The sequence below is a fragment of the Antechinus flavipes genome, chromosome 2 (genome assembly GCF_016432865.1).
Source record: "Antechinus flavipes isolate AdamAnt ecotype Samford, QLD, Australia chromosome 2, AdamAnt_v2, whole genome shotgun sequence".
Lineage (NCBI taxonomy): Eukaryota > Metazoa > Chordata > Mammalia > Dasyuromorphia > Dasyuridae > Antechinus > Antechinus flavipes.
In genome coordinates, this window is record NC_067399.1 from 124941615 (window position 1) to 124958449 (window position 16835).

At 33.4% G+C, this 16835-nt stretch overlaps 1 long non-coding RNA gene across 1 annotated transcript; it reads left to right on the forward strand.

The window, feature by feature from the left end:
• Positions 1-761: 761 nt before the first annotated feature.
• LOC127548210 (uncharacterized) lies at positions 762-9822 on the forward strand. Its single transcript, XR_007950333.1, has 3 exons — positions 762-3454; positions 5594-5741; positions 8675-9822. It is a non-coding gene; the product is annotated as an uncharacterized LOC127548210 (long non-coding RNA).
• The last annotated feature ends 7013 nt before the right edge of the window (positions 9823-16835 follow it).

Genomic DNA, 16835 nt, shown 5'->3' on the forward strand with positions numbered 1-16835 from the left:
TGAATAACTTGCTTAATTTCAGAAGACCTATAGACAATTAAGAAGTACAGAAGAATCCCTAAACAGATCTGGAGAAGCCATGCAAACACTACATAGTTATAAATTCATGTTTTCCATTTTAACTGGCTCTTGTGACATGATGGTAATTCTTTTCCATCATAATTTATATCTTATTCTACTTCCTACCAGATTTTTCCAAACCTTCTTTTCTCAAGCCTCAAGTACATCTCTTTCCTTTTCTCTCAGCTAAAGGCCTTGGTCAATTTTACTTAGGAAAAAAAAACGGCTATTTGACAGAAGTCAGTCAGTAAACATTTCTTAAGCATCTTCTGTATACCAGGCCCTGTGTTAAGTGCTGGGGATACAAATAAAAATAGATAATCTCTGCCCTCAAGAAGCTCACAATCCAACGAATGTCCTTTTCTCAAGTTCTCTTTATCCCCAGCATGTGCTCTATCTCAGCCCTCATGTGCACTAAATTTGGTCCCCAGAACTTAATTACCTCTTTACTCAGTTTTTAAGTAGTGTCCTGAGTGGTTGAAAGGTATGTTTCAAATGCTGCAGCTCACAAGCCTCCACCAGGATACTTCTCATCTTGATGATCAGTCAATATAACTTAGATTTAATTAGCTTTTAGAGCAGTCATTATTAAGGCAGTATACTAAGAATAAGTATTGCAAAGCATTCCCTCCTCCCAAAAAAGTGTGTGTTATACTGTCGTGTGTGTGTGTGTGTGTGTGTGTGTGTGTGTGTGTGTGTGTGTGTGTGTGTGTAAAATCCAGGGAGAAGCTTGAGCTTGCAGAATATATGTAGCAAGGTAATAGCTCACAGCTATTGGAAGTACTTTTATTGGAATCATCTGTCTTCCTTGACTCCCCATGCAGATATTGATACCAGCTGTGCTGAGAACTCTGGTCTAGAACTGATGGGAAGTTAGGAAAACCAAAATTCTTTAGGTCTTCCAGAGTTCACAAGACAAAGATGCTTTTGTCTAGCCTCTTGCCCCTCAAATATTTCTTAATTGGGAGTTCTCTTTTCTCTCCACTAGCAGATGTGCAAACCTGCCTGATACTTTTATGCAAGGGCCATAATCTCATCCGCGTAGAACAGAATTCATGTTATACCTTTATCACAATAGAGATTTTTCCCCACTCACTCAAAACATAGCATCTCATCACTTGCTAAGGTAGAATGATTTATTTGTTCAATTAACCTTTACTCTTACATCTCAAAACCCTGTGACATCATTCTTTACTCTTTCCTCTTTTTCCCTTAGTTTTTGACAACAAGGTGATCATTCTTGCCAAGGCTGGATACTGTATATATGTGCACTGTATATGTGCTTTTGATCCCATACTCTCCCATTTTCTCCAGCAGATTGCAACTTTAATCATCTCCACTCTTTCATTCTTTATAAACAATTTGCCTTCATACATGCCTGAAGTTTCTGTATCCTTAAAAAAAAGTCACTAGACCTTGTCGTTCTCTCAAGCTTTCATCCTATATTTCTCCTCCCTTTCTTAGCCAAATTCTTAGGGGGAAAATGGTTTCTACTTAATTGTCCTCATTTCTCTTATTCATTCCTGAACCTTTTGCAATCTGAGTTCTGATCTCATCATTCAAATGAAATACTCTCTTCAAAGTTACCAGCAATGTCTTACCTGACCAATCTGATAGTTTTTCCTCAGTCCTCAGGCTTCTTGACCTCTGCTGCATTTGGATGCAGTTGACCACCCTCTTCTGGATTTTTATGATGAAACTTGCTTCTGGTTCTCTTAACCTATTTAAATGCTCCATTTCAATATCCTTTGCCATTTGCATCACACACTCCCTGTGTTTCTCAATATCCTATTTTAGTTCTTTTCTCTCTACTTCTCAGGGATTTCATCAACTCCTATTAGAGAACTCAACTTGAACATTCTCTGTGCAAATGACTCCCTAGAACTAGATATCCAGTCCCAGTCTCTCGTTACATTTTTAGTCTCAATTTACAGAATGTCCCTTAGACATTTCAAACTGTATATCCATACCAAAGACAACTAAATCTTAAAACATAACTCATCTTTTCCCAGCCCTCTTCGTAGCTTCCTTATATTTGGCATGGTCACCAGCATCTTTCTAGTTACCCAGGTCTACAACTTTGGAGTTAACTCCTCACTCTCTATACACATACATACATATTGAGTTTTCTAGGGTAGATACTTCTGGGTTCATACATCTTTGTTTTATATGTGATATTATATTTTCTTAGATATTCCCTTTACTTTTTTGAGAAATGGCTGTGATACAGATTAATATACATTGGTTGAAATCTTTTTCTATTGGTCAGTATTTTTTTCTTTGTCTTAGTGTTGGAGTTTAAATTTTTTAATCTTCCTTTTTGTGGTTCCATTTCCATTCTACAGATTTTTTTTTTCTACTTGCATTTAAACTTGTTTTTTCTGGAAAGGTGCATTTGATGATTTCACAAAATATTCCAAGTTCTTTGGGTTTTTAAAATTTTTCTGATATGCCAGTAATTCTGAAACTATTATGTTCTTACTGACCCTTTTTTGTTGTGATACATTTCCTTATTCATTTTCTCTTGTGGTTAATTTTTTTTTGTTTTTTTTTGCATATGTGTGTGTTGGTATCTCTTCTCTTCAAGTTTGTTAAATTGTCTTGCCTTTTTTGAGTCTTATCTAACTGTCCTGCCTTTTTTGGGGGTGGGGTGGGGCAGTGGTTCTCTATAAATGGCTCAGTTTATAATCTCTCATCTTACTGGAAAAGCTTTAAACTCATTTAGACTGATTACAGCTCTCTAACCAACTTAAGTTTTGATTACCTTTTAATCATGTTCTACCCTTTTATTCCAAAGATACATTCTCCTTGACTAAGAAAATAAAATAGAAGATAAGTAGTTCTACTTTTTTGGTGTCATCTTTACTTGTAAACGTTTTACTTTGTCCCATGCAGCATGAAATTTCTTGTGGAGTTTAAAATATATTAGGTATTTTGATAACTTGATAGAAGTGCTGTATTTTTCTTCTATCTCAATATTCAATATGTTGTAGAATAACTTTTCCTTTCTCTTTACTTTTCTTAATATTTTTAGTTAACCAACAACAAAATTTAGATTAAATAAAATTAATGAAAACATAGAACATCTGTAACTGGAGTAAGCAGTTAAAAATGGACTATTTATAATGTTTTTTAAAAAGCCTGCTCTAGTTAAAAGAAATAATGACTTTACTGAGTAATTTCCTAGTCTAGGCTATTTAGTTCATGTAAATTAAAAAGTGCTTTGTGTCATGAAGCATTTATCTTCTGAACTTAGCGAGTCCTTGACTAAGAATGTATGTTAGCTTATGTAACCTATGAAGATATCCATAGCCTTCAGGCCTTCCATGAGCAGATTGTTATTGCAGTCAAAGCTCCAGAAGAAACCAAATTGAATGTTTCACCTCCCAAAGAAGTAGGTATTCATTGATATTTGTTTATAACTTTAATGTTAATGTGTGTGTGTGTGTGAGAGAGAGAGAGACAGAGACAGAGACACGGAGAAAAAGAGAGAGAGAAATCTCACCGTATTCTCTATTCTAAATGGGTTTTTGGCATTGTCATTTTTCACTTAAGGAATAAGCTTACAGAAGAGTTTAATAGAATGTCCACATGTGACCTCCAACTAAGTAAATTAAACTCATTTTTAAAGTACTGTAACATAAAAATCTGAACCTAGGGGAGATAAATCATCATTAGTTCATTTTTTTCAGACTTTCTCTGAGTCTTGACTATTATGTTGTTTTCTCATTTCCTCTGAAAGCTATTCATATCACAGCGTCATAATATGGCACAGCCAGATTGTAAATTGGTTCTTTCCTCATGTTTATTTTAAAATCTTCAAACTGAGTGGAAAAAAAAAAAGTATTCTCTGATTCTTTGTTGTGAGGTGAGGTGATCCTAGATTATCAGAGGTTACACATAGGCCCTGGTAGGTGTCAAGCTTTCAACTATGGGCTCAGGGATAGACTCTACATTTGTTGTATGAAAAAGTGGATCGATTAATCACTAGAAGACTGGTCATAGGATGATTAATACTTTGGCTACAGCAATTCTTGGAGACTGTCTATTGAGTCATATAGGAGTTGTGATGTATAGACCCAATGAAATCATGGGTCTTTGAAGTAAGTTAGAGAGGTGGCCTGTTCAGATGAATGACCCAAAGTATCTAAATCACCTGAAGATTGTACTTGTTTATTGTATTTTATTTTTTACTAGACTTGTGATTTTATTTGTGTAAGGAACTTTCTTTTACAGTGCAGATTAATATCTTCTCACAGTTTTGAGTTTCAGAGAGTTAACGGAGTCATGGAGAGATTAATTTTTTTTTCATACAGCCAATATGTTCAGAAATGAGACAAGCCCTGATTTTCCCATGTTACCTCTCATAACATTTTATAATGTTGTTAAATCTTATTTCCCATTTTGTAGTGCTTTTGTCAAAACACTTTTCTGCTTAAGAAAATCATTTTATTCACAACTACTTTATGAAGTAGGTGATATCATACTTATTTAATTTAATTTTAATTTATGCTGTTTTTAAGATGATTTCCCTGAGTCATCCAGGCTGAAAGTATAGTGGTCACTCAAGGGCTTGATTCCATTGTAGAATAACATGGAAGTTTTGATTTGCCCCTTTATGACCTGGGCTACCCTCAGTGGCCTACCATAATGGTTCAGACAGGCTATAATTCTAACCTTATTGCACCTCAGAATTTCCAAGTTCAGGCAATCCATCAAACTCAGCTTCTCTAAATATCAAGAATATCAAAATATCTTTGATGTTCTCTAAATATCAAAGACAGGTGTTTGCCATATATCTGGTCATATTCATAATAATAATATCACCTTATGCTTTTAAGTAGTGTCTTTTAGTTTTCAAAGCAAAAGTCTTATATAATAATTCACACTTATTTAGTACTTTAATCTTCCCAGACTGGGAGATAAGCAGTCAGATCTTGTCATCCCCATTTTAATAATAACATCTTATATTTACATAGTGCTTTGCCATTTTCAAAACAAGAATACTGTCATATTGTCTCATAATTATCAGCTTTCATAATTATATAATGCTTTAAGATTTAGTAAATATTTCAGAACTCCATAAGATAGACAGGACTGTTATTTTCAACTCCCTTTTAATATATCACATTTTAAAGATCTATCAGTACATGTATCGGTGCTAATGGTAAAATGTATTTATTATACATTTGTGTATGCAAATTTGTATAGTATATTTATCAGTTCTGCTGATCACTGAGAATTATTCAGGGTAAGTAAACTTTTTACATAGTTAGTCTGGCTCTAGCTCCTTACAACAAGAATATCTACCCTTCTGTCTTACACCCTGATAATATATTAACTTAGATGTATTTTATGTATAAAATAGCCAGCTATTTTTCAACCTATATTCAGTTTTTCTTATTGATTATGTAGTAGAATGGAAATATTTAAAATAAAGATTTCCCACAAAGATGGTTTGTCTTAAGTGAATGAAATAAATATAATTAATGGAGCTCATATTCATGATTCAATTTTATTTATCTTTTGATAGGACTCTATAACAATACACATAAAAAGCACAAAAGGACCCATTGATGTGTATTTGTGTGAAATGAAGCAGGAAAGTACAACTGACAATTTGTATGAAGACACGGGATGTAAATTTTCTGAAAACTAGTATATAGTACATATCAATAAAGGTAAATAGAAGGAAAATTGGTATAATTAGGAAGAAATAAGTAACTTTATATACTAGTTAAGTTCAAAATATCCCAAGGTTGTTAACTTTATATTAAAACCTTACAACTAAAGAATAATTGTTAGCTTACACACACACACACACACACACACACACACACACACACACACACACACTTCAACTCCCCCCCAACAATTTCATAAATAAAATGAATGAAACCAAAGTTGCATTCTGAAAACATGACGTTGTGGAATGAACATTAGAGACATGAACTCTTATTTTGATTCTACCATTAAATAACTGTGTATCCCATCCACCTATAAAGTAAATATAAGGAAAAAAGAGAGTCATAAACTTGTATTGCTTACCTTTCTGACAGGACCAAGCTCAAGATAACCGGCTGAGACTCTCCCATAGTAATTTTTTTAAAGTCACTTAGAATCCCAAGTCATCCCTTTTCTCTTTCTTGCTCATGTGGACTTCTTTCTCATCTATAGAAAATAGATCAGCTTTGTAGTAGAGCAGAACTATGTTCTTGGGGATAATTTGAACCCATATATGGTTCTTCCTTCTAGGAATGGTGACTTGAGACAGAAGTTCATGGTGGGCTTCATGTGCTAATTCAGTTAATTTGAGAGGGGAATCTCTTTCCTATGTATCTTGGGTATTATCTGCCTTTCTGTTATCTTTTTTGGAATTATATTGAAATAAGAATTTAAAAATATTTATTTTAAAACTTATTTAAATATTTGAACAATCAAACAAATTCATGAAACTCAATTTATGAGCCCCTGCTAAGACTTTAAGTTGCATTGGTATGGAAGTTTCCTTACTGAAATCATGGGTGCAGGCTTCCTCTCTCTAAGCACACTTTTCAATTTTGGAATCATAATCAAATCAATACTATAACTGCAACTAGAAAAGCTGTATTAATCTATCTGCTCAGTAGTTTTACTTCCTGTAACTTTCTGAACCAAAATACCATTCATTGGCTATAATTTCCTTATATATTTTTCATCCTCTTAAAATATAATCTCCTTTAGAATAGGAACTATCTTCAGTTTGTATTTGATCCACACCACTTAGTTTGGTACATAGTAAATGCTTAATAATTTTTTTCATTCATCAAAATTTCTTTGTATTAGCATTTATAATTTTTTTAGGAATAATAATATTCTGTAACTTTAATTTATTGCTTTGTCTATTCCCTGATTGTTAGGCATATGATTGTTTCCAGTTTGTTGTTAATTACAAATAATGCTTCTAGGAAAGACTTGACATAAAAGAAAGAGAGCCCAACTTAGGAGTTACAAGACTTCACAAGAAGATCCAACAACTTCCTCTAATTTACTATATGGGCAACCTTGGGCAAATCCTTTAATCTTTTTTAATCTACAAAAAGAGATAAATGATGCTTGGTGCATCTCTCATAATGTTATCAAATTAGATAATGAAACTTAAGTACTTTGTAAGCCTTAGAGAAAAAAAATGGTAGCCATTATTTGGAAACTTTTTGTATGGGTGGGGTTGTTTTTTCCTTTCAAAAATATCTTCAGTATATGGTTCAAGCATTATGATAGTTGGGACATAAAATATGTACTTATGAACATTAATAATTACCACATCAGTGTAAAAGTGTATCTTTTTTCTCATAGCTCTGCCAACATTGAATTTTGTGATTTTTTTAACTCTTTATTCCATCGTGATAAGTGCAAAAGTGATTTCTCAAAGTTGCTTTAATTTTCATTTCTTCAGTTAGAGTTTATAGTTTTCCAAGTGATTATTGATAACGTGAATTTTTCCACTTGAAAATTGCTTCAATAATGTCTTATTCATTGGGGATCAATCTTACTCATGTAAGTTTTTATCATTTTCATGTAGCTTTTGTATATCAGAATTTTATCAGAAATAACTAGGTCAAGATTTTTTCCCTAATCTCTTTCCTTCTTGTTCTGGATACATAATAATTTGCCACATCCTCCATAAAGACTCCTCAAAGTCTTTCTTGATCCCCCAGTAGTTAGTATCCTCCCTGAAATTACATTCTATTTATGTTGTATATATACTTGATATTTGCTTTTGTGTGTGTGTCATTTCATCTATAGAAGAAATGATTTATTATTTCAAAGTTATCTATTTTAGATAATCAGTTACATCTGTTTTATGCCTTTGATTTTTTTATTGGTTGAAAAAATATTATTTTTAACCATATAGGTTTTAAGAACATTTTGGGTATTACCATTGTTTTTGCAATAGTAAATCTTTCCATAATCTGACAGTTAACAGAGACGTTTCTTTAACTCATCAGTGAAAACTTGAAATTGAAATTTATACCATATTCAATGTGTGCATACTACAAGCAAGGTATACTTTGAGGAAGATTTATAGATCTTAATTTCATAGTTTTTTATGTTTTGGGTTATAAATTGAATTGGGAATTTGCTTTTTTTAAAACTAATGATCTCAAAGTGTCCTGCCATAACTAATTTATAAATCCATTATTAATGTTTTTAAGGGAGCAGCCAGGCTGTATAGTGGATAGAATGCTAGGCCTAGAGTCAGAAGCCAGCCTCAAACACTCTGGTTTGTCACTGATCAAGTCACTTCATCTGTAAAATGAGATGGAGAAGGAAATGGCAAATCACTACAGTATTTTTGCCAAGAAGACCTCAAATGGGATCATGAAGAATCAGATGTGAATGAACAACAATGTTTTTAAAGTTCATTATTGATTATATCCAATTGTAATATTGAAATAGTAGTACTAAAGGTTTCCTATTTGGCCTGCAAAATTTAGCTTTTAAATTTTTTGCATTTTTCAAAAATGAAAACTGCTCATTCTCTTGTTCGTCCTAACTCATCACCTTTTGCTTCTTCATTTAGAAAAATAATCTATTTTGTGACTCCATGATTATTGTGTTCTTTGTTTTTCAGAAGGAAATCTGCAGCACTTTTAGTCCAGTAGGAAAGAAAGCATTTGAACAATCTTGAATAGGAACATTTGAATGGACTCGCTTGACAAGTTTGTTTGAACACAAGAGATATTCACATTTCCTGTTTCAAATTTATTCAGAGCAATAATTTGCTCATGGTGGATTTCTGTGCCTAGCTGATATTAGTATTACGATCAAGTCATGTTGTAAGTGGGTCACTTGTATGCAATATCATCAGCCTATTGATTTTTTTCTTGGATAAAATACACAGTTTGTAAATATTTGTGAAAATTCTATTTAACAATGAAGCAGTTCAACAATTGAAGGTGTTGGGCAAGTATAGCATTTTTCCTATCTAAGTTAGTAAAAACAATATCTTTCAGAAAACTGATGTGTAATTGCCTCTAAAGCGTAAGTATGAATCTGGAGTCAAAGAAATTGGGTTTTCCAGGAGATCATTGTACATGGCAATAACAAGATTATACAATGATCAATTTCTGATGGACGTGGCTCTTTTCGATTATGAGATAATTAAAGCCAGTTCCAATGATCTTGTGATGAAGAGAGCCATCTACACCCAGAGAGAGGACTGTGGGAACTGAGTAAGTTTCACAACATAGCATTCTCACTCTTTTTTGTTGTTTCTTTGCATTTTGTTTTATCTTTCATTTTTTTTTCTTTTGATTTGATTTTTTTTGTGCAGCAAGATATTTGTAGAAATATATATATACATGGATTTAATTATTTTTTTACATGTTTAACATATTTTGGATTACTTGACATCTAGGGGAGGGGGTGGGGGGAAGGAAGGAAAAAATTTGGAACACAAGGTTTTGCAAGGATCAATGTTGAAAAATTATCCATGCATTTGTTTTGAAAATGAAAAGCTTTAATAAAAAAATCCAAAAATATATAATAAAAAAGGAAATTGGTTTTTGTGAACTTCCTATACTATGAAGGATATGTAAAACATCCTAGTTGAAAAGATGCCTTATGCATTTGATTTGTTTGTAAATAGCTGTATAAATAAGGTTATGTATAAGTGAGAGCAATACCTCTGTATGTATTTGTATAATGTTTAAATAACATGAAATATTAACAAAATGTTCACCTTGTATAACAAAAAATAAAATGTAAATATAAAAATTATTTCTATGTTGCATTTAATTGTTTTTGTTTTTTGTTTTGCTGAGGCAATTGGGGTTAAGTGACTTGCCCAGGGTCACAAAGCTAGGAAATGTTAAGTGTCTGAGATCAAATTTGAACTCAGGTCCTCCTGACTTCAAGGTTAGTGCTCTATCTACTGTGCCATCTAGCTGCCCCATTTAATTTCTTTTATTTATTTTGTTATATATATATATACACACACACATATACAAACACACATATATAAATACCATGTAATAAAGTATGTAATACATAAATTATATTTATTAATTTAATGCATTTAATTTCTAAAGCATTTCAAATCTGTTAATACAATATTCACTATATTTTAATATATGAATAAAAAATCTTTTATTAAACATTTTATACATGTTAAGCACTCTTCCTACAGTACAATAGTGAAGATGCCTACCCTTGAGGAGCTTTTATTTCTAGGAAGAGAACACAGAATGGGAAATAGTGGCCAGGGAGAAGTGATTTGACTTTAAAGTTATCGGATCATGAGTAAAGCTCCTGGGGAGTGGATTGACACATTCTTTATAATGCCAGTGGTAGTATTGATTTGTTTATGGTTTTAGAACTGGAAAGGGAGAAAAAGAATGGGGGGTGTGATAGTAGGAAGTCCATGTAGCAAAGGCTGAGAAGAAGATGGTTATGGAATAGAATTAAAGTATGACTGGAGCTTTCTTAGGAACCATTCAATCAAGAAGCATTTATTCAGAGCCTGGTGTGCACCAGGGATTATTTTGGGTGCTGGGGATTAAAATAGAAAGAATGAAAATTTCCACTCAAAGATCTCTGGCATAGCACCTTAAGGTGAAAGTTCTGTTCATGAAAGAGTTACATCCTTCAGGCCAGTCTCTGCTCCAGTTGGCAAGGTAAGTCCTGTTAGCTGCAAAAAGCTAAGAGAGACCCTCACCAATCGGGACAGCACCAAGACAGCAGTTCTTCCAAAGCGTGATATGCCCTAAAATGATATTTATGAAGGGTTCCCCCTTTTCCTTTTCTGTCTGTCTCACCAAGATGTCATGCATCTTAAAAGTGTGAGGTTTTATACTCAGTGCTCTTCTCTCTGCACTTTCTCAGGGGACAGCCACCCTCATTCTCATATCTTCAGCCATGTTGTCTTTGTAGATGACTCCCATGAGGAAGAGAATGTGGGGAATTTTAACTGGTGAGGGTAGTGTAGGATGGACAATGTCCAAGTGAAGTTACTTTCAAGGAGGACTTGGGAAAGAGTAGTCAGTCAAGAGCATAGTTAGGGAGCAGTTCACCCCAAGGAGGCTTCTGAGAGATGTAGTCCAGGAAGTTGAGTAGTGTTCTGAGTGTTCTTATTTAAAGATGCTGGCCAAGTATTAAAAATCGTGAAATGGAGACTTGAATCATGGTACCAAGAGTAAAGTTCAGGATAAAGTACAAGATGGAGAGCTAGACAGGTTCTGAGTGATATACAAGGAATAAAACTTACTAGGTTAGAACTGGTCTTTGTCCCATTGGTTTTTTACCATAAATGAACTCATCTTTTCTGTGACAGCTGTTTTTCTTACCCCAAACCCTGGCTTTTGATATGACAGAATGCTGCAACACCCATGTATGATGTAGTCATAATAAAAAAAAAACAACACAGTTTTATAGTCCTTAAGGGTTTAGCTATTAACTAAGGGATAGCTAACAACTCTCTGTGATATATAGTATTACTATCCCCATTTTACAAATGAGGAAAGTGAGACTCTTAAAAACCAAATGAATTGCTTTCTGCCCACTCTGCCATATTACAGTGAGTTGCTAAAATTATGAAACACAAAACACAAAAGGAAAAAGGAGAGGGGCATGATACATACTTTCTAGGCCTTTGAAAAAACATGGTGTTTAACATATAATGGTCTACTTACTATTTAGAAAGGGGGGGGTTGGAACACAAGGTTTTCTAAGGATTAATGTTGAAGAATTATCCATTCATATGTTTTGAAAAATAAAAAGCTTTAATAAAAATTTTTTTTAAAAATTAAAAAATAAAAAAGCAATAAAAACATGGTGTTGTGCCTTTGGCCATGTTTATGCAAATATACAAGAAAGGTGAAATTGTAGATCTCCAGGGCATGGACATAGTTCAGCAAGGAGTGCCACACAGAAGTTACCATGGCAAGACTGGACAGGTCTATAATGTTATTCATCATGCTGTAGGCACTGCAAACAAACAGGTTAAGGCCATGGTTCTAGCCAAGAGAATTAATGTGCATATTGAGCATATTAAGCTCTCTAAGAGTTTCCTAAAGTAGGTAAATGAAATCAATTAGAAGAAGGAAGCCAAAGAAAAAGGTATTGGGGTTCAATTGAAATATTAATTTGATCACCCAAAGAAGCGCACTTTGTGAGGACTAATGGCAAGGAACCTGAGTTGTTGGAACCAATTGCCTACGAATTCGTCATATAAATGACTATAAAAAGAACCAATAAAAGATTATTGGATTATGGAAAAAAACAAAACAAAATAATTTGCCATTGGTCACACAGCTAATGTCAGGATCAGAATTGGAACTCAGGTCTTTTCATTCTAAATGCAAGGTTTGTTCTAGTTTGCCATGTGTTGAATTCTTCATTATTCCTAAAAATGATTAATTTGTATCTATTTTATTATACAATTGGGTTCCATTTGGAACTTCATTTTTTAAATTGCTAAAGCTCTTTATTTTCAAAACATATATGTTTCAAAACATATAAACATATATATAGAGAGATAATTTTCAACATTCAGCAAAACCTTTGTGTTCCAAATTTTTTCCCTCCTTTCTCTCCAGCCCCTCCCCTAGATGGCAAGTAATCCAATATATGTTAAACTATATAAATTTCCACAAATATCATTGCAGCACAAGAAAAATCAGATCAAAAAGGAAAAAAACGAGAAAGAAAGCAAAATGCAAGCAAACAACAACAAAGAGTGAAAATACTATGTGTGATGTTTGTAGCAGCCCTGTTTGTAGTGGCTAGAAACTGGAAAATGAATGGATGCCCATCAATTGGAGAATGGCTGGGTAAATTGTGGTATATGAATGTTATGGAATATTATTGCTCTGTAAGGAATGACCAGCAGGATGAATACAGAGAGGCTTGGAGAGACCTACATGGACTGATGCTAAGTGAGATGAGCAGAACCAGGAGATCATTATACACTTCAACAACGATATTGTATGAGGATGTATTCTGATGGAAGTGGATTTCTATGACAAAGAGACCTGAGTTTCAATGGATAAATGATGGACAGAAACAGCTACACCCAAAGAAGGAACACTGGGAAACGAATGTGAACTATTTGCATTTTTGATTTTCTTCCCGAGTTATTTTTACCTTCTGAATCCAATTCTCCCTGTGCAACAGGAGAACTGTTCGGTTCTGCAAATATGTATTGTATCTAGGATATACTGCAACATATTTAACATATATAGGACTGCTTGCCATCTTGGGGGGGGGGGGTTGGAGGGAAGGAGGGGAAAAAGCGAAACATAAGCGAGTGCAAGGGATAATGTTGTAAAAAATTACCCTGGCATGGATTCTGTCAATACAAAGTTATTATTAAATAAAATTAAATTAAAATTAAAATAAATAATAATAATTAAAATAAATAAATAAATAAATAAGAAAATACTATGTGTGATTCATACTCGGTCCTCATACTTCTCTCTCTAGGTGTAAATGGCTCTCTTCATCACAAGATCATTGGAACTGGCTTGAATAACCTGATGTTGAAAAGAAGCACATCTAACAGAAATGATCATTGTATAATCGTGTTGCTGTGTACAATGATTCCCTGATTTTGCTCACTTCATTCAGCATCAGTTCATGTAAGTCTCTCTTTCTGATCGTTTCTTATAGAACAATAACATTCCATGGCATTCATAATTTACTTATTCAGTCATTCTCTAGCTGATGGACATCCACTCAGTTTCCAGTTTCTTGCCACAAACATTTTTGCACATGTGGCTATCCCTCCTTTAAGATATCTCTGGGATACAAGCCCAGTAGAGACACTGCTGGATAATGGAGTATGCACAGTTTGATAGCCCTTTGGGCATAGTTCCAAATTGCTTTCCAGAATGGTTGAATTGGTGGAACATCTTGTTAGTTATACTTTTTTATTTATGTCCTTTATGATCACTAGTGCTATTACATAATGTGTTTTTGTTAATAGTTTATAGTAAAAATAATAAACTGATGTTGCTATAATTTAAAAGTAAAATTATTTCTATCAATTTATGATGTTTTTTCAAACATTAACTTTTGCAAAGGTCAGAATGAAAGGAGAACATATATATTTTAAATCAAAATAAGGTAGATCATATAATTCTGATTTTATTCTTACGTCTAACTTTAAAATTTGAATAAAAGGAATTCAAATACAACTTAATATACATGATTAATTTTCTACTGTGAACAGAATACTGTGATAGGAGGTGGGGAAATAAAATGCCAAATAGGACAACAAAAACCCTTCTTTGATTAAACCTGACAGTATGGAAGGCCATGCCAATGAAGTGTTAACTCTAGTAAGTTCTGTCAGTTCAATTCAATAGATGTTAAAGTGTGAGGAACTGAATTTCAAAAAACCAACCAAATAAAAATGAAACAGTCCTGCTGTTGAGATATTTACATTTTAATGTGGGCTATATAGCATTGCATGTAAATAAATTATAACAATCTGAGAATGGAGAGACCATACATACACATACATACATGTACTCACTCCATTGGGAGAGATCAAGGAAGACTAATTGAGAGAGGTGTGATGGAAACTGGGCTTTGAAGCAAAATAAAGATTGAGATGCAAATTGAAGAGGAAATATGTTCTAAACATAGTCCCCTCTGGGGGTCCTTTCATGCTGAGGAGGTCAGATCCCGCAGAAGGTTCCTGGCTGGCTACATCTCCTTTCTCATTTCTCTTTCCAGAATTAAAAACTCATCCAATAAGAGAACAAGTATGCATAGTTGAAAACTAAAGGAAAAAGCATCAGAAGGTCTTAAAAAATAATTGGGCACTTAGAATTGATTACTTGAGTTTCTAGGATACCAGGAAAACTTTATCTTATAAATCTGCAGTTCTTAAGGCTCTTGTAATACATCAGTCAGTCTAAGTCTGTTTAAAAGCAAATGAACTTTTGTCAGAATGATACCAGTATTTTAAGAATGCAAAATCCATCTTCTCATATCAATATATGGAAAGGATTAAATATTTAATTGTTTAAAACTGATCTTAAAAGGAATGGATTTAACTAATAAAGGAAACACACTAGAAAACTGATTATATAATTATAACAACTTTTTTTAGTTATAATTTTTCCTAGTTGATCTCAAAACTAGGGAAGACTGTTTTCTCTGGCTATTCTATATATCTAGAATATTTTCTTTCTCTCTTTCTTTTTCCTCTCCCTCTTCCTTTTCTCCATCCTCTCTCTTCATCTCTGCTTAGAATGTTCTCTCTTATCTCTGCTTCTTGGCTTCCCTGGTTTCCTTCAAGTCCCAGCTAAAATTCTTCTTTCTACAAGAAGCCTAATCCAAGCCCTCTTAATTTTAGTGCCTTTGCACTTTAGTGTCTTACTGAGAGTTTAGCAAATCCTTGATAAACTATCTTATACTATTATTCTCAAGAGAAGATGGAGAAATGTAAACTAGGCAAGAATACAAATAGGTATACTTGGGAATGGTTGAAATATACTAGTCATTAATGATTCAGTACTGCTTGGCAGGAGGTCTCCAGTGGAGGGCCCAAGAATCTGTATTTGGCTTAGTACTGATTAACAGTGACTTGGTGAAAGGAATAGATGCCATGCTTTTCAAAGCTGGGAATGATAATTAACTCACTATATGATAGAATCAGGATCCCAAGAGATTTTGACTGGCTATAGAACATCAGACTTAATCCGAGAAGAAATTTAATAGGGATAAATATAAAGTCTTCCATTTTGACCTATAAAAATAACTTCACAAGTTTAGGATGGGGTAGATATAGTCAGATAACACTTCAATGAAAAAGATTAGGCTACATTGAGAGAGCCATAGCTTCTAGGAATAAGAAATTAATAGTCTTTTATTTTTATTTTTTTATTATAGCTTTTTATTGACCGATCATATGCATGTAATTTTTCAACATTGTCCTTTGCAATCACTTCTGTTCTAACTTTTCCTTTCCTTCCCTCCACCCCCTCCCCTAAATGGCAGGCAGTCTCATACATGTTAAACATGTTAAGGTATATCTTAAATACAGTATATGTGTCATATTTGTACAGTTCTTTTGTTGCACAAGAAAAATTGGATTCAGAAAGGTAAAAATAACTTGGGAAGAGAAATAAAAATGCAAGCAGCCTACATTCATTTCCCAGTGTTCTTTCTCTGGGTGTAGCTAGTTCTGTTCATCATTGATCAATTGGAACTGAATTGGATCTTCTTTTTGTCAAAGATATCCACTTCTATCAAAATACATCCTCAGACAGTATTATTGTTGAAGTGTACAATGATCTCCTGGTTCTGCTCATTTCACTTAGCATTATTTCATGTAGTTCTTTCCAAGTCTCTCTGTATTCATCCTGTTGGTCATTTCTTACAGAACAATAATATTCCATAACATTCATATGCCACAATTTACCCAGCCATTCTCTAATTGATGGGCATCCATTCAATAGGAAGTTAATAGTCTAAATGTACTCATATTTTTTAGACTACCTCTGGGGTGTTTTAGTTAATTTGGGATACCATAGTTTGTAGGGATATCAATAAATTGGAAAATGTTTAAACACAGGCAACCAAGATGGTCTTTAAGTTCATGATATGAGAATACCTGTTAAATGAACTGGAGTGAATAGAAGGTAGAGGGAAACAATAGTTGTCTTGAAGTATTTGAAAGGTAATCATGTAAAAATTTGGGTTGGGAGTTTTTTGGACATTAGTAGCACCAAAGAACCTCTAACTTTGAGTAGGAGACTAATACGATTAGATCCATAGCTTAG